The 23,534-nt window shown below is 42.5% G+C and overlaps 1 long non-coding RNA gene across 2 annotated transcripts; it reads right to left on the bottom strand.

Annotated features, from left to right (window-relative positions):
- Window positions 1-331: 331 nt before the first annotated feature.
- LOC103721220 lies at window positions 332-21,939 on the bottom strand. 2 transcript variants are annotated; one of them, XR_005508847.1, is made up of 2 exons: window positions 21,343-21,939; window positions 332-2,542 (listed from the first exon to the last, which is right to left on the bottom strand). It is a non-coding gene; the product is annotated as an uncharacterized LOC103721220 (long non-coding RNA). The 2 variants fall into 2 exon arrangements; XR_606279.4 differs by having other exon boundaries at window positions 332-2,539.
- Window positions 21,940-23,534: the final 1,595 nt, after the last annotated feature.

Raw genomic sequence — 23,534 nt, 5'->3', positions numbered from 1 at the left:
ATCCTCCAAAGCCCACCAAACGAACATTTCTTTCAAGGCAAGGAGTAGGCGACAAACCCATCACACAACATATTCTCCTCCAAACTCCCCTCCAAATGCTAGCTTCCACCATCCCTTGGACTTATCCTCCCACCCCTATCTCCCTTTCAAAAGTGGCTTTACTCCTGCTCCCATCCACCAACCCAACTCCTTAGATAGTCCCAAAAGCCTTTCCCTCTTGGCCTATGCAGACCTTCACTTGATTCTCCTCTCTCCTTGACATCATCCAGGATCAATCAAAGGGCACAAAATCATATAATATAAATGCAACAGGACACACCCATTCCCTATAAATAATAAGCACAGCCACCGCTCACATTGAACCTTAAAAGTTAAAATCAAACATACACTCCCATCAATCTCAACCACCAACCTTCTGTGCATTTGGGAGTCTCAGTTCCCACTGGTCTCATGGGGAAGCAAAACAATGACCCTGTTGTCCGCTCCTCCATTGCTCTCCTGCAGGAGAGATTCAGACAATTGCAGAGAGTTAAAGAGAGAAGGGAAGAAAGAGAGCTCATGAGAGCTCCTGCAGCTCAGGGGGATCGCCTTACCTCGAGTGCTTACTGCGAGCAACCCAACTGGTTCTTCCACCCGGATTTGGTTCATCCTTCTAGGCCTCTCCATGGTACTCCATCCCAGCAGCTTGACATCCGAGGTAATCATCCTGAATTCGAGCTCCTCGAGACTTCACTGTCAATGAGCCTGCGGCCCAATAAGCCCAGAGCTAATGGCTCAGGTCACTGCAATGAGACAGATGTTGATACATCCCTTCACCTGTAACCATCTTAAATGCCCTTTCAATTTTCATCCTTCGTTTTTGTTACTTTCCGGGGTGCTTCTATTTTCTTTCTTTTCCTAGCCTTTTTTCAGTTATGCGAGGAGAATGAACAGAGAGATCTGGAGTGCAATGTAATTACTAGTCATATTTTCTATCATGATCATATGCTGTATTGTAACTAATCACATACCAGTTAGACTGTTAGAGCCTTCCATTGCATACTGGAATTTGACTTGACAGGGGTAGCCTTCTTCCTGCTTCTCTGGGGAATCAGATGGATTCTTCCTTTTGATGACTTTGGTGCAAACCAGGCGTTTTAATTTCCAGGTCTGCAACTTCATAACTGTGAATTGGTTTAAAATGGACTTTGCTGACTTTTCTGGCATTAGCTTCCAGTATCTGCGTAAATTAGCAACCTCAACCACATGAGATGAAATGAAAGTAAATGGAAGCTCCACTATACCAAATGATAGCTGCAATTGATGTGCTGCTACCTTACTGCCAACACAATCTCTGACTTCAGTAACTATGACGGAACAACGAAAATCAGTAACTATGATTGAACAACAAAAATCAGCACGAAGTGAAGAATGACCAAGACTACATGACGATAAAGTAGCAAAAGTGGTTATCTTGGGAAAGAATTATCTTCAGAGCAGTCTGATGCATAGCTACTTAATTCACTGAATCATAAGCTGTGAATTGGTAGGATGCAATCTCATTCAAAATACAATTAGGTTCAATACGAACATAGGAGAGAGTTAATAATTATAATTAAATCTTCATTCGTTTAAGTCTTATATGTCGTAAATATTATTGTCTTACTTTATCCAAAATACTTCTATGGAAAATAATTCATTTTTTTTTGTAAGAGGAATCCATCGCATTTATTTTCACATTGACAAGCTATTTCATCTGCAAATATTCTATAATTCAACTCAAAATTTGAATTTTAACTATACAAATTATAAAAAAATCCCATACTCCCCCAAGTGGCTACAATTTGTTAGGAGGACAAATTATGAAGTGGCAACCAGAACCCTAACCACAAGAACCAACAAATAACGAGAACTATGGTCTGATGGAATTATTAAAACAGTTCAAATCAAACAAAGTGTAGCTTAAAACATTACATGTGACAAGATCTTCCTTCAACAAATAATTGTCAATATATTCAGTATGTTATCGAACTATTTGAACTGCAAGAGTACTCATTGTCCAAAGAAGAAAATCAAATCTGAAGGTCTAGACCTCCTTTCATGGAGTTGGAAAAAAAAAAAAGTGGAAGACATGCAACAAGTGCAAGCAGCCAAATACTAAATACAAGAAAATTCACTTTCTAGATTACAATTGCAGGTATTGTGTCAGAAATTTGGAGAAGTGGATGGATGGAAAGAGGTAAGAAGCAGCTCCAATCACCCCATGACAACGTAACTGGTAGAATTTCTGTCAGTTAAAAGAATACACGAGCCTCCAGAAGTTTTGTCAGACTCAATTACAAAAAATGATTCCTGTCATTTCCAGACCTATGCATAAATAATAGACTGGTACAAACAACTTGTTTTATCACAGCCCACTGACAGGTTCCACATGGAGCACTGGAGAAAATGGGGATCCCAAGAACTGCGGCAACATAAATGAAGAGCAGTGCCGGATGGATAGAAAACAGAGATTCCGATTAAATTGGATGGAAGTGGAGCAAGAAACATCCTTCTGCAGCTGCTTTACAAAGAAAATCATATACAGAATGGGATTGAATATTAAAGATGCAACCATGCTTGGATATGCATGTCCACACACAGGCATAACATGGATGACAATGAATGCATAATATAAATTAGCCATGTAAATTCAGGGTTTTCAATAGATGTAATGATAAATTTTAAAGCAATGGTCCTAACATATAGAGCACATATAATTATGTCGTGCTTCAAGCCAAGAATCAGCTTTATTCATAGATAGTTATAATATATCTTGATCATTGCATCCAATCTTCACATATTTCCAATAAGAATGTATTGACGGGCACTTTTTCAGAACCTTCTATTTAATACCCTTTTTCATCATATGTATGCTCAAGCAAATGTCACATAATTATGTACTTCATAATCAAGGGTTTAAGTGCCACTGGAGCAGCCAACACGAGCCTTGCCACGTCAAAACATGTGCCATGCCATGCTGAAATAGGAAAAAGACTATTAAGCCCTTTTACTTTTTAGGACCTGGTCATTGTTCTCAGGATGTAAGAACCCACCATCTGGCCTGTATAATATGGATTAGAATAAACTCCAGCTATCCAAATCAGATTTGTGGAAGCATTGATTTAGATTATAATATTCAGAATTAGACTGTAAGGTTCAGATTCTAGTACTATGATCCTTTGGACCAAAAGACCTTGATATTAATCATGTTATTACTTATAAACAGAAAACAGCCATCTTCAAAGATTTGTTTATCTCTTTGACTTCTAAAATGACAAATAAATCATAGATGAGCTTCCGAAACTTAAAATTAGCAGTCTCCTTAGATTTTCAATAAAAGAAAGATGTCTTCGACATTTGTTAAGAAAATTAATTCCTTCCCTTTTACAACTTTCTACCTAAAAAGAGAAACTGTGTTGAGTTCCTAGAGGGAAAACATGCTCTGTAAGCTACATTCAAAATTAGAATTTAGTTTTATTCCTTTATAAATGCAAGAAACATCAATATAAGGATGTTATATAAGGTTCAAAACTAGTGGAAAAGGAAGAAAACTTTGTTTGCCATCAAGGAGCAAAGAAAAAGAAAAGTGTTTGAGTATTAAGTCTGATAACGATGATAGTAATGACAAATAATAGCATATTTCATATCTTTAACTCAGTTTTGTAGGCCTAGGCCTGCATGTTTTTGGGGCAAATTAAGATATCCTCCAGAATTATCAATAGCATATAACTACATTGGATAATCAAACATGGTCTTTGTATCTTGGACAAGATATATATGAGCTTATGGTTGCTGAAATGTGAACTTTTCATATCCTTATGTGATGGTTACTTACTCGTTATTCGTTAAGATTACAATATAATCAGACTTCTTACTTTACATATAGTTCACCATTGAAAAGAAATGGATGGGAATCTTACGCAATCCAACCCTACTGCCGGTATATTTTTATGTCCCGATCTTCACAACATTGGGCGTTTTGATCACAAATCTTCCCCTTGGGTCACTTAATACTCACAGCCCATGAACCGAGCCCAACCCAATTTGGGTATGGACCCAGTTGAATCCATCTCCCAAGCCCTCCTCTCTTTTCTCTTCTCGTGAGCAACGCCAAGCCCCAATCCACTTCCTCTTTCTCCCTTCTCTTCTCCCATTTTCTACCATTCTTCATCTGTTTGGTAACATCTCCCTCTTCTAATTATCTCTTCCTCTTGTAGTTTTTCTTTCCCTTAATTCAACCTTAATATATGTCTCCATGTGTAGGAAGAGGTGACCGACAGATTTGACAAGGAGAGGTAAGATTCGAGGCCTTGACTTCTAGCCAGAAGCGTAATTAAGGTAAACACTAAACCTATCATGATCAGTTTGGTGGAGTATTGTAGTATGAGTTGGATTTGCAGAAAACCTACAGCTTGGTTTATACCCCCGGGCATCTCCATTAAGTTTTCAACGACATAGCCTATGTTCTTGGAAATCTCATGTTGTAAGTATTCTAATAAAATCAACATTGTAATATTTGACAGTGCATTTTGGTAAATATGACCATTTTGTTTTAGGAAAATCCTAGGCCTAAAGTTGATGATATCCATCGAGACCTCTCAATTTGACCGAAACTAAGCATAAATTAGTTCTTCTATTTATGAAAAATGTTTCTAATTGAATTTCATAATTTTTTAGAAGTTTATTTTATTTATTATGAATTAGCATCTTGCATTGATTTTTTATTGAATAATTAAATACGGGAATTACATGGGTTTTGATTAGGTGCCTTGGTCTACTCTAGGACTCTAGAGGCTATATTTTGATATTTAGGTTATTTATGATTGTTAGGTGTTAAAGAGAAATTAGATTGAGTGGATGAAACCTTCTTGTTGGATCAAGCTTGCTCGTTAGGTAACCTCTTCTAGAGCTTTCAACTCTTTTTTTTTTTTTTTTTTTTTTTTTTTTTTTTTTTTTTTTGATGAAACGGGCATTTCATACAACTCGGGTACGAATACACCCAATAGAGTCAGAAGACAAAATGCTCCGAAGAGCTCCGGGCAACTCATACTCGCCTGACCATAGGGTACCTCCTGAGTGGCTCGCAACAAATGCCGCCACCCAATCGGCCGCCCCATTGGCCTCGCGATATACATGCATAGCCTGGAAACTAATCTCCCTCACCATATCCCAAATATCACGGATCAGAGGGTGAACACCCCCATGGCTGCACGGGCCCTTTCGGACCCAACTGATCACAGTAGCGGAGTCACCCTCTAACAGGACTGAAGTCGCCCGAAGCACACGCCGCACGTAGCACATACCCATCCAGGCTGCCCGCAGCTCTGCCCCAGGGACCGAAGTATCAAAAATCTGACATCCCCCTGCCACCAACACACCAGAGCTCGGCCCCCTGATAACAAAACCAGCCCCTCCTCTCCTACCTCCATCCAGGACTGAGCCATCAAAATTGACCTTGAGGAAACTCGGGGGTGGGGGCTCCCAGGTAAAAAATACCCTATGTGAAGCTGCCGAAGCAGAGTGGGGGCCCCAGATGTCCCGAGCTATCAAAGGTCTATGGGCTAAGTCTACATGAATAATCTCTGCTGCCTGAGCACTGGCCCGCTCCATCACAAAACGCGGTGCCGGCCTACCCTCGCCAAAGACACGGGCATTCCTGGCCAGCCATATCTGATAAGCTGTACAAGCTGCCCGAATAGCCATGCTGCGCATCAGAGGGGTGCCCGCCCATCGCTGAACCCACTCCAGAAAACAGTCCCTCCGACTCCATGCATCCTCCGGAATCCCAGTCAGCCTCCAAGCATCCCGCGCCCGAGCGCAATGGAAAAGGGCATGCTCCACTGACTCGTCCTCCCCACAATCCGGACATAGAGGAGAGAGGCTCACTCCTCGTCTGCTCAGCACTGAACACGTCGGCACGCACTCCCAAGCCACCTTCCAGAGGAAAAGAGCAGTCCTCTGGTGTAGCCCCACCCTCCACACCCAGCCACAATCTAGGCCTGGCACTGACTCCCGCTGAATGACTCGGGAGACATCACCAACCCCGACACTCGCTCTGCAAGTAGTACTCCAGACCCTGACATCCGGACCTGCAGAAACCGGAATGGGAAGTGCCCGAACTCGCTCTGCCAAATGCTCTCCGAACAGCTGGTCAAGCCTAGCACCATCCCACTCTGCCGCCCCCGGCCTGAGAAGGTCGGAAACCCGGAGTCCCTCTGCCCCCGATCCACTAAACATCGTCGGCCATAATGTCAATGGGAGCGCGTCCACCCACGGGTCCTCAGTCACATCAATACTCCGGCCGTCGCCAATCAACCATCTAGTATGAGCCAGGGCCATCGGCAAGTGCCGCCCAATCTCTCGCCATATAAAGGAAAACCTACGGCCCCCACTGCAGAGCTTTCAACTCTTTATCTTTAAAATATATACTTATATTAATTTGTTATAAAATACTTTGCAAGTTGTAGATTATACATTGTGAAACACTTCTTATTGACGAAATATTTCTACTAGAATAGTCGGCTCATACTGTGTCGAGCTGATATAGAGTAGATACAGAGCATTGGTTGGTACAGAATGCATGCCACCACTAAAACACATCCATGCTAGTGCTCTCTTATCGGCATGTGTCATGTTCGATATAATGCAATTAGATTAGGCAAGTGAAGATTGTGAAACTGAAACTTTTGGATTTCTTTGAAAATTATGCTTTCATAATTATGGATTGTGAGACATGTTTTAAGAGAACATTGGAATTATTGAATAATTTATATGAAACCCTTGAAACCATGTACCTTTGGATGTGCTTAGGATTCCTCTTAAGACCATACAACTATTGTAAATGTTTGTCACTCTTTGGATAATTATTTATGATTTGATAATTTGGTAAACCCAAGGAGCGGACAACAAGATGAAACTGTATTTGTAAACATTTGGAATTTTTATTTGTTTGTTTCAGGCTTTCAGACTAGATACATTTTGGACCCTGCCAATAAGGGACACATATTCACACATTGATCATTCCAAAATTTGATCACTTTGGACCTATTTAGAAGAGGTTAAATGCTGTCTTTTGGACCTAATATCTACGGATTAAGTGTGGTATTTTGGACCTAATCTATAGGGGTTAAATATGGTGGGTGAATGTTGTACTTTGAGTCTAACATGCAAGGGTCAAATGCAGCACTTTAGGCCCTGTCATGGGGATAATGTGTAGGGTGGTGAACTGGTGATTGAGTCGAGTTAGTTCGACTTCAGGTCAGGTCAGATGCGGTTTGGGTCAAACATCTATCATCCTAAACTTGACCTGTTTATTAAGCGGGTCAACGATTCACAATTGAATCGAGTCCTTTTATTAAACAGGTAACCCAAGTACCCAACTCAACCCACATGACCCATTTAATAAATGGGTCAAACCAATTAAAATGGATTTTAAACACATTAAACAGATCATAAACAAGTTAAACATGTCTTAAATGTGTTAAACATATTAAACATGCCTTAAACGGGTAGATCATGATCCGACCCAATTATTAAATGGTCAAAATGGTTTAAATGGCTTGGCGCCTAAACTCGGTTGGTTATTCTTGTTTTTGAATGACATTGCGAGCTCCGACACAGAAATTTGGGTAAAAGAGAGAAGAAAGAACCTTCTAGACACTTCCTCCTCTTGTTTGAACTCAAGAAGCGTATGGAAGAGGTGGTTAGTGAAGAAAAGCATGGAAAGAGGGCTTTTGCAGCCATTACTAGCATATCCCACAGCAAGCAAGGTGAAATCCCCTTCTTGTTTTTTTTTCGTTTGATGCCTAAAAGGCGACAAATTTTAAAAAATGAAAAAACATGCTAAAATTTTGTATTTTGCCATGATTTTATAAAATACTGGAGAGCTAAGTATAATCTACACGCAAATACCAAATTTTTTTATTTTTTTATTGTTTATTTAATTTTTATATCAAAAAATATATCTTGAGGTAAAACATATGCTTTTGAGTAAAAAATAATTTGAAAAAATGATATGCATAATTTAATAAAAAGTATCATGATTAGGGGGTGCCTTCTACCTGTTATCCTTTTTCACAATAATTTATTTCAAATTTGAGCATGTTTGTGGCTACCCGAACCTAATCTCAAATTTAAATTTCAAAATAATTGGTCAATAAAGCATAACCATGGGCTACAAAAATATATGTAGCACCCTAGTAAGGTGCTACATAAGACCGAACTAATATATTTTGACATTTTAACTAAATATAAATATTGTCATTAAAAATAATAAAAATAGAAAAGTCATAAAAATTAGTATCCTCTAGATACAATTCAGAAATATTTTCTGGTATAATTGGATTTTTTAATTAGTATATAAATTATCAATTTTTTTTGTGATTTATAATATAAGAAATTATATATCCAGCTATCTTTCATGGTAGAAGAATATAGAAAAATAAAAAAATGCATCTGCAAAAGGTAGTGAAATATGATGATTTATAATCTTAACTTTAACTCAGAAAAATCCTACCTTTAAATCTCTTTTCTTCTCTTAAATCCCAAAAAAATTAAGAGATCTTTGATTTTATATGCTAAATACTTACTAGCGATAAGGAAATAAGGTTCTCACTCAATTTTAGAGATGAAAATTATAAATAGATTACATGTTACAATCCATGATTTAGATATGATAGTCCAATCCAATTCCTATATGCTAATCCAACTTAGATCATTAAAGGGCATTCTAATGTGGATGGTAGATCTTTAGTAGCAATTACGTTGTCATTAATAATCTCACTTTCTAATGATACCATATAGAAAATGATTGAGACCTGTATAGCTATACTCTGCATTCTATTTTTGAATACTTTCTTCATCGATTGCTAGGGTTGGGATTGAGCTGGGCAAAACCATGCCCCTTCCTAAGCCTGACTCAAAAATTTTTTTAGGCTTCGGGTGGGCTTAGGACTGAAGATTTTTTTTTCAATATTCCTAGCCTAAGATCGACTCAAGCCCAGCCCATAACCTAATTGGGCCAAAACCCTAGCCACCATTGACGATTTCCTCCTCTCCACCATTGAGAGGCTGAGGTTAGAGAGAAAATAGAGAAGATAGAGGGAGAGAGGGGCCCTGCCTCTATTGCCGATGGTTCCCCACTAGTAGTTCCACCACGACCATTGCCTAATCCTAGTGGTGCCAGCCACCTCTTCCCTTGACGCCACCATGCTGGCCTAAATCTTTACTTAATTATAGGCCTATTTTAAGGACAAATGATGAGGATGACATTCTTGTTGCATAAATATTTTAAGGATGAACAATAAGAGTGATGTTTTTGTGCAGCCGATGAAGACACAAGTGGCACGATCTCCTTGATGGTGCTGGTGAGGTACTTGACCATAGATCTCGACCGCATCATTCGGGCGATCTTGATTATGTCATTGAGGGAAATATTGGCATTGTGCTTGATATTCTTGGTCTTCTTCCAATCATACCCCAGCTCCTTGAGGGCCTTGATCACTAAGGCGGCAGAAGGGGGCACCTTCGACACCTTGGCCTAGAAATTTTGGATGGTGACATGAAGGCCCTTCCTTTCGTTCGTCTTCTTGGCGATGTTCTTGCGGCCTTGGGGAGAAAACCAAGGATCAATCTTGGTTGGATAGAGGCATCCCACTATCTCGAGTGTTAGGATGGAACCAAGATTGTATAGAGACCGAGATGGATGGAACATCCACCATCTCGAGTGTCGGGATGTAGAGCAGCTTGTTCCATGGAAACAACCAGGATGGCCTCATCCTATGGGATTTGAATTCTTGACTCCAAGGTTTGCTGTATCAATACCAGAACCCATACTAGTTACCCGATGGTACGGTATGGCACACAACTGTGCCATTCCATTCCTAGCCCGCACCGACACAGCATAACCGACGAGGGAGAAGAAGGAAAGAGAGAAGAGAGATAGAGGGATGGAGGGAGAGGGATAGGGAGAGGGAGGAAGGGATGGAGAAAAAGGGAGAGAGGGGGGAAGAGAGAGAGGTGGAGGGAGGCAGAGATGGAGAAGGAAAGAGAGGAAACGAAAGAGAGGGGGAAGGAGGGAGAGGGAGAGGGACGGAGGTAGAGGAAGGGGGAGAGAGAGGCCGAGAGGAGAGAGGGGGGGGGCTTTCGAGCCTCCATCTCGTCTAGCGCAAGAAAATAGAGGCGAAGAACCTATTTCAAAATACAACAGAGGCTTCAACCCTTTTTTTTTGAATTTTTTAAAGTGAAGTCGACACTTGGGCTCCCTCCTATTCTTGTGCATCGGAGGAGATGGAGGCTCGAAAGCCCCCTCTCTCTCCTTCTCTTGGCCCCTCTCTCCCCCCTCCTTCTCCCTCTCTCTCTCTCCCTCTTCTCCTCCCTCTCCCTCTCCCTTCCTCTCTCTCTCTCTCTTCCTCTCTTTCCTTCTTTCTCTCCCCGTATGGCTCGGTGCATCCCAAACTAGATGGTTCGGGGCAATACAATATTCCTTGCTTGACTTAAAAGCCATTTGATGATTGAAACTTTGAAAGTATAGCATATAATGAATTTACCTCTATATAAGCCATTCTTTGTCCATGTTTTTCTATTTCATTCATTTTATAATGAGAGATCAAAAGTAATTGGACATCATTAATGACTTTGTCTTAGCCTTTTTTTGGTCTTCTTCATCTAACCCATATTTAAGATTTCAATATATAAGTGGAGCCAAAAGACAAAGGTTTCACACATGCACATAAACAAAATATTCAGAGGAGTGATATCTAATTTATAAATAAATGAAAACTACAATGTTGATACAGTAAGAGGGGCTTTAAGAAATATGAGAAAAAAAGACTGCTAATATGGAATGATTGGAAAAGTCATAGAATAACATATTAAAAATATGTCAGAGAGAGAGAGAGAGAGAAACAGAATTACATGCTTGTTCATGATTAAGGACATGAAATGCAAGTAGCAAGTCCATGACTGTAACTGCTAGACAACTAACTGAATCAATATCTATGCTAGGGCCATATAAAAGATGATATTCACAAGGCAACACAAGTATTAGAGTAAATGTGACAAATTATATATAATGTCTGTATATTTTTTATTACATGTCTAATATTTCATGTATAGACAACCTATAGGTTCTCTTTTAGTTTGCAATTTGTATTATACTCTTTACATTGACCTAATATTCTTCACTAGACTATAGCTCCATATATCAAGATGGAATGAGATACCTAATTTTCTCTATCATGGTTTGAGGTTGATAAGGTCATCGAAAATATATCTGGAAGGTTTGATGTTTCTAATAATTATTTCACACCCAGCCAAAAGTCTGGGCCTAACCCAGTTTGGGACTGGATGTAGCCAAACTAATCCCGAGCCCCCTTCGCTCTCTCTTTTTCCCTTGCACATCCCCACCCTGTCTGCATCTGCCCTCTCATGACAACCTTCCTCACCCATCTTCTCTTATCCACCCGAGCTATCACAAATCAATGTTTAATAACAGGCCCATCCAATGAAGACCCCAAAAGACCACTTGCTTTTTTTTAATAAAAGGCATGCAAAAAATAAAATTTTCACCCTATTTTTTATGAGGCGCAAATCATTAATGACAAAGGTATCATTTCCATTATGTAATTTGACAACATATACAAAAAGTTCCAGAGCAAATCATTAATGATAAATCTATTGATCCCATTCTGTAATTTGACATCATATACAAAAAGAATGAGTATAAGATCTCAGATTTCCATGATGGCATTGGTTAGTTATCAAGTATAGGATTGTTTAATGAAACAAGCAAGCTAGAAACAAGACGCTTGCTTTCAATGATTTAATTTTAACACAAAATACAGTCTTTTAGTTATATAGCTATTTTGATTTCAGGATGGCATAAAGAAATAGAGGTTCAAGAGGATTGGCTACGCGAGAGTGATGATTGACCTAGATGTCAGCTCTCCTCTTGTCTTGGGGGTGTTGATGCTCTCGCAAAATTGCTCTCCCAAGTGCAGGAGAATCGCACAAGCAGTAAAACTCGGAAGTCCAAGGTCGATTCCTCAGGGAACGGTCTATGAAGTATCAGTTTAATTTCAGATTTAATTTCAGTAGTTTAGAGAAACTAATTAATAAATTAAGTTCGATAATATGGAGATGGCTAGGGATCCGGAATCCCCCCTTGACAATATTACTTTCAACAAATAAACTCGACGATTCTCGATTAAGGATCGAATAGATAAAATAGTTTTAATCATGGAATATATCGATTGAATACATGAACTCAATGTCTAAGCATTCATCGTGCTAGTTATGTCTACGACAAATCAAATATCAGAGCGCTACATGCATCAATAAATATAAAACATAATTAATTTATCTAATAAATAAATATGCAAGAATCATACCATACCAATGGATATTAAACAATTAGAATACAAGTTTAGAGTGTACTTGATGAAAGCAACATGACAAGGGTTCATCCATCACCCTTTGCCAAAGGAGTTAGCCTCCCATTACAAGCATCACCTCTTCCTTTATTCTATTTTTTTCTTTTTCTTTTCGAAAACAGGGCATCCCCTGTTTCTCTCTTCTCTCTTTTTTTTTTTCTTTCCACTCCAGCAGCCCGGGTCCTCCCCTGTTTCTCTTCTTCTCCCCAAACGGCTGAGGCTCCTCCCCTGTTTCTCCTCTTCTCCCGAACGGCTGTTTTCTTTTTAATCTGAGAGATCCCTCCCCTCCCAGCCGAGAGAGCCCTTCTATATCCCCCTCGATGAATCCTTAATGCCAGCTGCGAGATACCCGGACGCGGAATCATGGGAGGTCGGACGTGGGAGGCTGGACTTGCATGGGATCGACGCTCGGGAGATTGCGGACGCTTGGCATGCATCACGGGCTGGCTTACGGAATGGATGGGATCGCGGAAGAGGCTGCGGAATGAGCGGACAGCTGGCTGAATGCTCGTGGAGATGGAAGGAAACCGTCACGAATAGCTGGGAGGCCGAGGATGGGTGCGGAAGATCAAATCACAGATCCGGGAGATGATCACGGGATGCTGAATTCGGAAGCTGGCCACACGGAATGGATGCATCGCTGGAGGAGGCGGATTGAGCGGACGAGATGACTGGATTGAAGCTTGGAAGAGGCAGACGTGGACGAGTGGATGCGAAGATGCTCACGAACGGCTGGGAGGAGCGGACGAACGGGATGACTGGGAAGAAGCTGGGAAGCGGGCGGACGCGTTGGGCGCTGATCCCGGCTAAAAAGAAGGCTGAGAAGGCTGGGAGGTGATCGCGGCCGGATCACGGGAGAAGATGTACGTGGTGAAGACGGACGCGGCGAAGATGGATGCCGAAGATGCGAACAGCCGGATTGCGATGAATGGGGCATCTGATGCGGGTCCGGAAAGCAGAAGGCGTTGATCGCGGGTGGGAGATTGCGGACGCGGAAGCTGGTTCGGATGCGTGGGATGCTAGGAAGCGCAGATGGATCACGGATGCGCTGCTGTGAACCCCACGGGCTTTTGGATCCTCTTGGATGATGAAACTAGACCCTTGGCGAATCCATTATGCGGTGCCTCCGGATGATTGCCAAGTATTGCTCGAGTGCAAGTGTACTTGATCAGATTAATTATGCTCCAGCATGATCAGGTTCGGGGTTATGTATCATCCCAATCTGTACCAAATACGCATCTTTAACTCTGATTTACGATCAACTGCATCCAACAAAAATATAATATTAATGTAGCACTTTTATTATTATTTATTAGCAATAGTACCAATTTAAGTGATGTGTAGATCGCACTTTTGTGCTCTCATCAGGTGTTCATCGAGGGAACAGAGGGGAAGCTCTGGCAGGCATTTCTCTTTGAAAGCCTACCATCCTTTTGCTATCACTGTGGCCGAATCGGCCATGAGGAGGTTGACTGTGAAGCTACTTCACCGGCTCCGGGCGAAGCAGAGAAGGTTCGGGTTTCGGCTGAGAAGGACCCCCTGATGGCAGACCTCGGACCTGTGCCCAAGGAATGCTCCGCCAAAGAACCCATGGGGAGAGAAGAACACCAGATCTACAAGCCTTGGTTAGCAACCAGTACAATCTGGCAAGCTGGAGGTGCCAAAGCGGGGAGCGAGCCGAGGAGGACAGCCGACACCCGGTCCATGGCCGATGCGTCGCCGGCGCCAGTGCCTCCCGGATCAAGCTCCCCGAGGGCCGGACCATGCTCACCGAGGTCTCCCATGGACCTGGAAGGGTGGCAAAAACCGACGAACCTTGCCCAGAAACGCTCGCCGGGGAAAGGCGGTTCGTCGAAAGAATCGGCTGTTGGAGCGGGTCAACTCGGTGGAAGCTCCGAGTCGAGCAGCAAGGCAGGCTGTGGAGTGGGCCTAGCCCATTTGGGGGTCCAGGTGGACCGGCGATGAGGGTTAAGCTAGCTAGCAGCCTAGGCCTTCTGAAACGGGCTTGTAGCTCCCCAAAGCCGCGCGGGAAGGGCAGGCCGAGCATGACTGGGCTGGGCTGCCACGAGCCAGGGCCCAGCTTCGACATCTTCTTCAACTCGGGCGCCAGCATTGTCTTCGACCGAGGGAAGTAGGGGCGGAGGGGCGGCCGGGTTAGCTAGAGAGGCCGCAGCCCCTCTCTCCCCCTTAAAGCTCCGGGGGTGGGGGGGTTTCTCCACCCGGATAGATGCCGAAAGCCGGAAGGTGATGGTAGGGAACTCGGAGGTGGGCCGGCCAACAGTCGTGGGGCACTTCCAGTTTTCTGTGGCGGCGCCAACTAGCAAGGAGGGAAGCTCGATAGGGGGGCGCTGCGGGCGGGGAACATCGCGAGGTAGGAACAAGGGCTTCGGGAGGAAAGGGGAAGAAAAAGGTGCCCCTAGAAACTTTTGTGGAGACATCAGATGGGGTCTCGTCAGAAGGTGTTGGAAGCTCAAGTGGTGAGGCCCATGGGCCAGTAGTCCAGCAATTGATGGCCGCATTACAGGGGGAGTTGATGAAGGATGTAGAAGGAAGGGATGTGCCAGAGGAGAGAGAAGGCACTGGATCTGGGGGTATAGTCTAGGGCGCACCACTAGTTGACGAATGAAGATCCTGCTCTGGAATTGACGGAGGGGGCGGAAAACCCTCTTTCGCCCTAGCATTTTGCAGATTGGTCCAGTTGCACAGTCTTGACGTGTGTTTTGTTTGAAACCCGACTGTCCGAGAGGAGCCTTTAGCGAGAGAGACATGCCATATCAAGAGCCTAGGGGTTTCATGCAGTGGAATCCCAAGGTCCGTCGAGAGGCATTATAGCTACCTGAGACAAGGAGAATGCAAGATAGACAGCTTTAATGTATGCGAGCAGCAGATCATCATGGTGGTCTCTAAAAGGAATGGTGGGCCATGGGTCCTAGTTGCGGTGTATGCGAGTATGGAGTTCCGGAGAAGAAGGATTCTGTGGGATGAGGCGACAAAACTGATCCAGCAAGGGCTTCCTACGGTGGTAGCAGAGGATTTTAACTGCATAGATCACCCTCAGGAGAAGTTAGGAGGGAAGGCTTTCACCAATAAGAAGGAGATCAGAGAGTTTTAGGACTTCATCATAGCCAATGGGCTGGTCGATCTAGGTTTTACAGGCCCGAGATTCACCTAGTGCAATAACCGGCAAGGAGTTAGAGTCTAGGAGAGGCTAGACAAAGTGTTTGCTATGGCGGGATGGGTGCAGGACCATCCGGACTTATGTGTGAGTCATCTGCCCCGTATAGCTTTGGACTATTGTCCAAACTCGGTCAGTACCTCAAACTCCCTGTCTTATCAATGCCCTTTTAGATTTAAGAAATTCTAGTTATCCTATCCTCGGGTGGGGGTGATTGTTGGGAGGCATGAAGGGTGCCACTGAGGGGTGATGCCATGTACAGGGTGTTCTGCAAACTAAAGCTCACCAAACGGCAACTGAGGCACTAGAATCGTGAGGTGGAAAACATTTTTAGGAAGCTTGAGGAGGTCGAAGCTGCTATTAGGGCTCTACAAGTCCAGGAGCAGAATGGAGGTATGCCAGCAAAGAAAATGGGGGAGCTCAGATCTCAGCTTGCCATCCACGACTCTTTTCTTCAGCAATAGGAGACTCTATGGAGGCAAAAATCTCGGATTCAGTTGATTATGGAGGAAGATCGGAACACCAATTTCTTCTATCAGACAGCAGTTATCCGTAGACAGAGAAACAGGATCAGAGTGATCAGGGGGACCGACAGGCAGCTGACGGAGGATCCGGATGCCATCAGATGGATGCTGGAGCAGTTCTTCAAGGCTAGGTGGACAGAGCAGACGTATAGTGAGGAGCCTCCTACCATGCCGATGTCGTTGGCTACAGTGTCAGACGAGGAGAATGCAGCTCTGATCAGACTGGTTCTGAAGCCGAAATCAAGGAGGCCTTTTGGTCCTTAGCTAAGGACAAGGCACCGGGGCCAGATGGGTTTTCTCCTATTTTCTTCAGGAGATTCTGGGAGGTAGTCTGTTAGGATGTGGTTGAGGCTGTTCGACACTTCTTCAGCATAACTGTGATGGCGGAAGACTGGAAACAGACCTACATCACCCTGATTGCAAAGAAGGTAGATGCTACGGAGGCGGGCCACTTCCGCTCAATCAGTTTTTGTACCACCCTATACAAGGCCACCGTGAAGGTTTTGGTTGCCAGATTGAGGAGTATATTACCGAGGATCATCAGTCCGGAGTAAGGTGCCTTTATGGGAAGTCAGAGCATTTCCGATAATGTACTCATTGCTCAGGAGTTTATGTGTGATCTCCAGAGAGCTCCGATCCGGCGGAGTCTAATGAGGATCAAGCTTGATATGGAGAGGACTTATGACAGAATGAGCTGGAGGTTCCTGAGGAGTACGCTGGTGAGCTTTGGATTTCACGAGAGGTGGATTAGCTGGATCATGGGATGTATCAGTCTGCCCTCCTTTGCCATCCTGGTGAGTGGCACACCTTCCCATTTCTTTGCCTCCATGGTAGGTTGTCAGCAGAGTTGTCTATTATCCCTATTACTATTCATATATGTGCAGATGCCTTATCTAGAGCCTTTCGCCATGCGGTGGAGTCGCAGTCCCTGGAGGTTTATCGACCTGGACTGGAGTCCATTAAGGTATCACACCTCCTATTCACAGATGATTGTATGATCCTAGCTCAGGCTACAAGGCAAGCAGCGCTGGTTATCAGGCAATTCTGGGGGAGTACTGTTCTGCCTCTGGCCATTTGGTCAACTTGGCCAAGTCAATAATCTCCTTTAGCCCAAAGATCAAGCCTCGGATGAAGACTTCAATTAAGTAGATTCTAAAAGTAGGTGAGCAGGAGGGTACACTGAAGTATCTGGAGGTTATGATCACAGGCCGTCGTCTGTGTCATAGAGACTGCCATGACATTGAGCAAAGCGTCAGACAAAGGCTTGAGGGCTGGCAGATGGAAACCTTGTCTATAATGGGTAAAGTGACATTGGTGCGATCAATCCTCAGTTCCATGCCGGTATATTTGCTATCGAATACCATTGTGCCGGTGGCGCCAATGAGATCCTTGGAGCAGCTGTTTAGGAATTCTATTTGGGGCAGGCGATGGGGCAAAGGAGGCACCCATCTTGTGGCATGGAAGGTATTATGTCAGCCGATCAGGTTAGGTGGTCTGGGGGTGCACTCTCTAGTGGTGAGGCGGGAGGTTTTGGCAGCGAGACATGCAGCCAGGTATATTCTAGAGTCGGACAGCCTGTGGTATGCCCTTCTGAGGGAGAAGTATGGTGTGTGCTCGGAGATGGATGACTTCCGAGTGGGATGTCATAGTTCCTTCATCTGAAAGAAGATCTGCGCTCATGCCCCGATGGTATTGCCAACGATTAAATGGGCCATTGAAGATAGGCGGTCTATTGATGTCCTCAGGGATGCTTGGGTGACTGATCAGCCATTGGGTAGGTTGTCGACGATGGTGGACTCGATAAGACTGGCCGAGTGCAGAGTTAGTGACTTGATCAATCCAGGCGGGGGTCGATGGAACGAGGTAGTGATCCGGAATGCCTTCAGGGAGCAGTTGGCGGAGAGGGTCCTGGCTATTTCGATCCCTGGTGAGGCGGGGAGTGACAGGCGGCTGTGGCCATTGACAGGGCAGACGAAGGTGTGTATCAGGAATTTGCAGGCGCTGATGGGCAGAGAGACCACCCCACAGATTGAGGGAAGATAGATATAGTGGACAAAAGGAGAGGTAGATGTTGCACCTAAGCTCTTCAATTTTCCTTTGTCCCTTTCTCTCTCTCTCTTTTTGTTTTTCCTCCATTACTTCATTTGCACTAAGACATGCTGAGGGGGTTTGTTATGGTAAATTGGTCATACACACACACCCTTGACCTCAAACCCTCTCAATGACACCCAGCACATCCCCCACCCCCAAGTCTATTGAGAAGTAAGAAAGAAAGAGGTGGCCAGGAGGAAGTAATTGGGCGAGACACCAATTTGCTAGATTTGGTTAGGCAGCTAATTGAGATAAGGACACTTCAACTTAGGTCAATGTGCCATGTCATGTTTGACATACCATGTCTTGTCTTTGTGGGGACATGGCAAAATTGCCCAACATTACCATGTCCAGCAAATATCCTCTCGAACTCGTAGTTACTTGAAGTGTTAGTAATTGCATGTGTGGATTCATGTAAGAATACAAGGATTTGGGTCAAAAAGAAATAGAAAGCATGTACAAAGTGAGTGTGAGAGTTTTCTAATAGACTCCAAAATGGGCGTGTCACCTACATAAAAGTTTGTTGCTACTAAGCTGTAAATACATTTCAAGGATTAAAGTACTGCATAATGCGCCAAGTCATCATGGGTTGGCACGTTATATAATGTGTCATAGAGTGCTGTGTTGAGTTGTGGCAATTGTGTGCAGGCATGACAGTAGCTTTTAAATAAACAAAATAGGTTCGTGCTGGCCCCTATGATTGTATTATTGTCATGAACCAACAACAAGCATATACATGATGCAGCAGTCATACCCTTATATCATGCCTATATCATGTTGGCATGGATTGGCATGGCAAGATAATTTAGTTCATTCTATATCCATGTATGGTAATACCCAAATCTCATTGAAAGGTAAGTTTTGTTCCCTCACCTTCTATGCTAAATCCCATCCATAAGGGAGATGTCACATGAGTACGATAATTGGTCATGCATAAAGGTTTACGCTACTATCCATAACCCAATTGGTATTCATATCTTTGATAATATCAATCGAATTTGCTAATACTTTTGATTGTTTTCTATCCGTTTCATCCTTGACTACGTTGAGTCACACAACTATGATCTGCTTTGTCATTAGCACTTCTATACTTTTTCTAAGGATAAATTATTATCACCTCCAACTAACACTTTTCTTCACTATCAAACCATAATCTCGTACCATTGCTTTTCACATTCTAAATTAAATTGGAAGCTTAAATTAGATCTCGTCAGTGCTAGCTTGAAGTTAATTTTACCTTTCTACAATGGTTTATTCGCTTTTTTTTTTTGGTACTACAATAGCTCACGTCAACCTAGCGTGAGTTCTACCCTTAGCGTCAAAAGAAATAAGAGTACATAAAGGTGGGGGAACAGAATCAGTCTTTGTCCATGAAAGCTCTTTCGAGTGGTGAGCAGCGAAGGAGGCGACCCAGTCTGCTGCCGTGTTCACCTTCCAAAATACATGGGCCACCTGAAACGATCTGCAGCCACCACCAGGCTCTGGATGCCCCTAAGAACGGGGTGGCCATCGCCCTGTCACCCGACGTCACAAATCCACTCAGTCACCGTAGTCGAGTCTCCCTCCAAGATGATGCAGTTTGCCTCTAGGATCCTCCTCGCATACGTGACTCCCTCTCACGCTGCTCCGAGCTCCGCTCCAATAGCGGTCATATCCTAGGTGCACCTCCCGCTTGCCACAATCAACCTAGAGTCGTGATCTCGGCTCACAAACCCCATCCCTCCCATATCTCTTCTCGCCAAGGCACTTCTGTCAAAGTTCACCTTGAGATGACCAGGGGGTGGGGGCTCCCAAGAAACAAGAGTAACTCGAAGCGCTGTAGCAACGAAATGGGAGCCCCAGATGTCCCTAGCCCACTCCGGGAAAGGTGCTCGGGTAGTGGTGATAATTCCGTCGCTTGCCGAATAGCTCTATCAACCACAACCCTCGGGGATGCCTTCCTACCCTCAAAGGTGCGGGCATTCCTGTCCAGCCAGATATGATACACCATATAAGCACAAGTGATATCTCTGTCCAGAGTCCACGATCTCTCTGCTAGCAACCTCAAGAAAACGGGCGCCCTCTACCACACTTGCACGGCCCGAAGACACCCTAGAAGGGCATGGCTAATAGTCTCCTTCATGTCCGTACAATCCTCACACATTGGAGTAATCCTGACAATCCTGCTCGCTAACACTCTTCTCCTAGAATATATGATAGTTTTGTTATTTTGCTCTTTCCTTTCTCTTATATCTTGCAATCTAGAATGTTCTAAAAAGGTGTAAACTTTGTGATAAGTGGAGATTAGGGTGTTTTTGAACGCAAAAGTGTCAATTTTTCCATCTTGTTCCCTGCCAGTCCAAAATGTTGCCAAATAAGGTATAACTGTAAACCTATTTCTTTATGCGACTGACAAAGGGTTGGATTGCTTTCAAGGCCAAACTACAAGTTTACTCTCTTGGTTCACCCAAAAAGTATCTACATCCTTTTCAAATATAATTTAGGGATGATATAGAATTATCACATATATACAAAACTTGTATCCCCTTTTTAAGTTAGACACCTGGAAACCAGACACTTATCTCCATGCCAAGGTAACACTACCTCTAGAGCACATGTCCAAATATTACAGTTGTTATTACGGAACAGGAGCTTTTTTTGTGTTCAGGGGGTCCATTTCCTTTAGTTGGTCATTCTTGTTACACAACTCAGTCAAGTCCTTTTGATGTATATTACTTATTATTGTTTAATTTTATCCCTAATTCATTAGAACCAACAAATTTTAGATAATATAATTATATTATTATTATATTTATACATATGCACGGCTAACGTTTAGGAGCAAAAGTAATCAAGAAGAAGAATGCAAGAGATTTAATCCTTTTCTTCCTCAAGGAAAAAAAATCAAAAGCATACCCTCCACGGCCACAGAGTCGTAAAAGATATCTATTCCTTAGAGAACACAGAAAGACCCAACAGTGCAGCCTTACACCACACCCCCCTCCCCTTCCCAACCCCAACACACACAGAGTAACTAATAAGTTTTAGCAGCGAAACTAATCATAAAAGTTTGATCAATTAAATTATTTTCGTCCTCAACGAAAAAGAATCAGAAGCATACCATGGAGAAGAAAGCAGAAAGACCCAAGTGCAGCCAACACCAGGCCTTGCTTTTTGAGAACACTAAGAACCTGCAAAAGCTTGGCTATGACCCCCTAAACACCACTTTATCAGTCCCAAAACCTTAACACAAGCTTCCGCGACTCCCTCCGCAGCAATAACTCTCTGGCACATAACCACAAACAGCCCACAGAAAGTCGCAGCAACACCAAAAGAAATCCCCCTTCGAACACAACCCCCCAAAACTCGAACTTTCTCTTCCAGAACAATCTCTTTACTCAGCACTGGGCTCGGAACGAGACCGAACGAGCGAAAGCTCAAACCTACGGTCTCTGGAGCAGGAGAACTCACGAAAATGGAACGGAATTCGGCGGCCATTGAAGTTTCCACGAGGAAGAGAAGACAATGCGGCGGAAATCCGAGCATTGGGTCTGCCAATCCGATTCAAATCGTGGAGAAGAGCAGCTCTGAGGGGGCACAAGAATCTGGTGTGCCGACCCCGAAGGGCATCGTCTACTGCTAAGGTTCTTCTTCGTTGTCGTTTCGTCTGAGAATACCCCGAAGTTTATTGTTTCCCGTTTGCCGCGCCGGCCCCATCTTTAGCTGGAAAGAGTGGCACCTTTTAGCATTTTACTCCCTGCCTCTTTTATTTTTGCACATCCATGATCAATTGAGAAATTATAATTCGCATATAGCGTTCACGAAATAAGAATTTTTTATTTGGTATCATTTTTGTGTTTCTTAAATTCTGTTTTATTTTGGCTGCTGTTTTCATTGTTTTTTTTACAATGATTTAAAGAAATAATTTTAGCAATTTTAACTATTTTTTAAAACAATAAATAGAAAATTACGTTTGGCAACTACACAAAATATTTCATAAAAATTGCTAATATATTAATATATTATTCCAACAAGTATAAAGTAATAGTAAGATTGTTCATCAATCTACATCCTCACTTCGGCTATCTATTGTACATCATGATTGCAAGTATAAAATAGAACAAGCTGTAGACCCATGCATTGCATGGGATTGGGATTGGCTAGGGATAAACTGAGTTTATAAATATTGGTAAGCTTTGACTGATTGTATTATATGAGTTTATAAAATAATAGCTTCTTCATTGTAAATTATAAGTAGTCCAACAATATTTTCATTATTTGTTACATGTTGCATGTGTCCTTAACTAATGCTTTCACAGTCATGGATATGAGTAATTATAATACCAAATACAAAGTCATCAATATGGGTGTGGCACAATTTTAGACCTGAAAAATCAAGAAGAGTGCAACTAGCATCTATCAAGAAAATGGTGTTAAGCAAGCATAATATCCTTGCTAGCTTTAAACAAAATGAAATGAAGAATCATAAATTATAGATGATTTTTTCCATGATGTATCTGCACAAAGTTGAAGTTTGTTAGTATATTTCCTTTAAGTTTAATAGAAGTACTATAATATGCATAAAACTTTATTTTGAAATATTGTATAATTTTCTTACCTTCGAAAGGTTATTGAAAATCTCTTTCTACACTATGTTTTTAGCATATGCAAGGAAAATGATTGTGTGAGAAATGTTGCATAGCTTTATATGTTATTTGCTTCCACTAGTTACAAATGTGAATGAATCTTTTTCTTCTTTTTAGAATTTCAAACATTATATTCCCGGCTAAGAAACGAGTTGTATGAAGAATTTAAAAATTGTTCTTTATGTTATGCTTTGTCCCTTGAAGCTACCAAATCATTGACACTCAATATGTTTAGTCTACTAGCTGCTTCTCTCTCTCTCTCATGATCTTTTTCTTTCTTAATTTTTTCTTCTTTTATATTGTTTGTCTTACATAAATAATCCAGCACTTCATGTCTTAAAACATATTGCATCACTAGACAAATATTTTAATGTATGTGCTAGGTGATTGTAAATATCTTTTGCATCTCTCGACCATCTATAGTGTAGCCACATTAGTTTAAGATAGCCATTTTGAATGATGCAATGGGAAGCCAGGTTTTGTGTTTCCAGGCTCACGTTTCTTTTAATCTATCAAAATTTATTAGGATTAATTTTTTTATCAATTGATTAATGAATCTTAGATGGCTACTATGAATATTTAGATCAAATTTTATTGAGCATTGTTTGTTTCTAATCCTATTCTATTATGTGCACAATGTTGGTTCTTTATGGAGTTTTGTTAAGTC

The sequence above is a fragment of the Phoenix dactylifera genome, unplaced genomic scaffold (assembly GCF_009389715.1).
Source record: "Phoenix dactylifera cultivar Barhee BC4 unplaced genomic scaffold, palm_55x_up_171113_PBpolish2nd_filt_p 000655F, whole genome shotgun sequence".
NCBI classification, from domain to species: Eukaryota; Viridiplantae; Streptophyta; class Magnoliopsida; order Arecales; family Arecaceae; genus Phoenix; species Phoenix dactylifera.
This window is presented reverse-complemented; position numbering and strand designations above follow the sequence as displayed.